This window comes from Lynx canadensis, chromosome B2 (genome assembly GCF_007474595.2).
Source record: "Lynx canadensis isolate LIC74 chromosome B2, mLynCan4.pri.v2, whole genome shotgun sequence".
In the NCBI taxonomy this organism is placed as follows: domain Eukaryota; kingdom Metazoa; phylum Chordata; class Mammalia; order Carnivora; family Felidae; genus Lynx; species Lynx canadensis.
In genome coordinates, this window is record NC_044307.1 from 51,548,857 (window position 1) to 51,551,480 (window position 2,624).

The 2,624-nt window shown below is 41.2% G+C and overlaps 1 pseudogene; it reads left to right on the forward strand.

The window, feature by feature from the left end:
- Nucleotides 1-1,697: 1,697 nt before the first annotated feature.
- Nucleotides 1,698-2,217, forward strand: LOC115513332 (annotated as a pseudogene).
- The last annotated feature ends 407 nt before the right edge of the window (nt 2,218-2,624 follow it).

Here is a 2,624-nt window from a genome sequence, read left to right on the forward strand (position 1 = left end):
ACTTGAAGTAATGTCATTTGACATTGGAATTGCTACCCCTTAGAATAAGATTATACTGATCACAGTAAAATGTGACTCCCATCTCATAGTTTTCTCTCTACCTTGTAAACCTGAAAATTGGAATAGGAACAAGAGTTGACGGTTTTTAGGAAGCAAATTGTTGTTAGTGCCTAACAACTCATTTGCAACAATTTATTCTAGCAGAAAATGTCAGGTGTGTGTTGGCCATCCTGTCACTGGAGCCAGCGATGATTTATTTGCTCCTTGACAATGGAAAAATGAGGGATTTAGAGGGTCAGGGACAACATATTGATGTGGATTTTGTAGGGTAGGGTTACTCCACACTCCAGCAGTAGTATTGGAGTCCTGTGGCTTTGCTGAAACCTTCTAGCGCTTTTCGCTAACCCACGTAAGTGGGTTTTTCATCTGATCTTTGCTTCTACTTGATACAGTAAAAAACAAACAAACAAACAAACAAAACCCCACGAACCATAATGTGGCTAATACAATGTTCATGATTAGGTTGCATAAGGTGATGCCGTGATATGATCTCTGAGATTACCTTTGAAATGTTTGAAGTGTCATTTTGTTCTTACCTTTTTCAGAGGAGTGTTGGCCCTTCAGGCTAGGGATTTCTTGCCCCCCCCCTTTTTATTTAATCTTTTTGTTTTTCAGTGCTCCTCATCATCTTGGCCTTGGCTATGTGGTTATTTCAAGGCCACTGTCATCCAAATGCTACTCAGTGAAGTGATGCAGCCTCTTAGTCTTGGATTCCAGGCCCAAAGCCCTCCCAGAGGACAGGGAGGGGGTGCAGAGTAGGCCAGAGAAGCTACAAGAGAGAGAAGAGGACCATGTTCTGAAATGCCATCCCATTAAAACTGTCCATGTGAAGGATAAATTCCAGCAAATATACCTTTTGATGCTTTGCTGAACTTCTAAGATCTGAAGGCAAGCTCTAAGGGCAAAAATCTTAAACATAAAAAAACTAGAAACACATAGAAGTAGGGCTAACCCTGAGACTCTCCCAGCTCCCCATACAGCCAAGATACCCAGAGACGTCACATTCTCAGTGAAATGAAGGGGTAGGCTGGGAAAAAAAATCTGCCTGACAGCAAAAGTCACCACCAAAACAAAAACAAAAGCAAAAGCAAAAAACACAATAAAAAAAAAAAAAAAACTGTTGGTGGGGAAAAAAAAAGACAATAACAATTTCTTCTCTAAAGACCTCTAGTCAGAGGCCTGCCTTTTTGAAGATCTGGGATTCCAATCCACACTACCCACTTAGTCAGGGACACCCCAAACCTAGAAATGAAGTGACCCCAGGTTAGTGGCAGCCCTGGCACACCCTCTCTGGAGAGAATTACCCTTAGTCAAGTTCCCACAAGTTCCCACAGGTTATCAAAACCTAAGCTTATAATAAAAAGATTACTAGGTGCTTTAAGAAACCATATATACCATGAGTGAGACTCACCAGAACCACAAACCAAAACAAAACAAAACCAAGAAAAACAAACACCAGTTCAAGACCCTGGTAAGATCTCAGATATTAAAAATTTCACACCAAGCTCGGCCAGGATTCCCAGTGCTGTGAGCAAGCTCTGTGGTGTTCACAGCATCTGTCACGGTTCGTCCGCTAAACTGTATCATCGCTGTGTCCCTGAACATGGGCATCGGCAAGAACGGGGACCTGCCCTGGCCGCCACTCAGGAATGAATTCAATATTTCCAAAGAATGACCACAACCTCATCAGTAGAAGGTACACAGAATTTGGTGATTATGGGTAGGAAGACATGGTTCACTATTCCCAAGAAGAATCAACCTTTAAAGGACAGAATTAATATAGTTCTCAGTAGAGAACCTCCAGGAACCTCCACAAGGAACTCATTTTCTTGCTAAAAGTCTGGATGATGCCTTAAAACTTATTGAGCAACCAGAATTAGCACATAAAGTGGACATGGTTTGGGTAATGGGAGGCAGTTCTGTTTATAAGGAAGCCATGAACAGGCCAGGCCATCTTAGACTACTTGTGACAAGGCTTATGCAGGAATTTGAAAGTGACACATTTTTTCCATAAGTTGATTTGGAGAAATATAAACTTCTCCCAGAATACCCAGGTGTTCTTTCTGATATCCAGGAGGAGAAAGGCATTAAGTACAAATTTGAAGTATATGAGAAGAACAATTAATGTGAAGGTGTTTTCTGGTTTATTTCAAGTTAGTTGTTACCCCTCCCCTCCAATTATATATTTTTTTAATATTAGAAAAAAAGACTTTTGTGACTTTAGGTCAACGGGTAATTATTTCTTTAAAAAATGTTTTTTTTTAACATTTATTTATTTTTGGGAGACAGAGAGAGACAGAGCATGAGTAGGGGAGGGGCAGAGAGAGAGGGAGACACAGAATTCGAAGCAGGCTCCAGGCTCTGAGCTGTCAGCACAGAGCCCGACGCGGGGCTCGAACTTACGAACCACGAGATCATGACCTGAGCCGAAGTTGGACGCTCAACAGACTGAGCCACCCAGGTGCCCCAATGGGTAATTATTTCTAAGCAATGAGATTTTGTAAGTTAATCCTAATTAGACTATAGTTAAGATTAGTTTTAACTAGACCATATCAGATAACCAT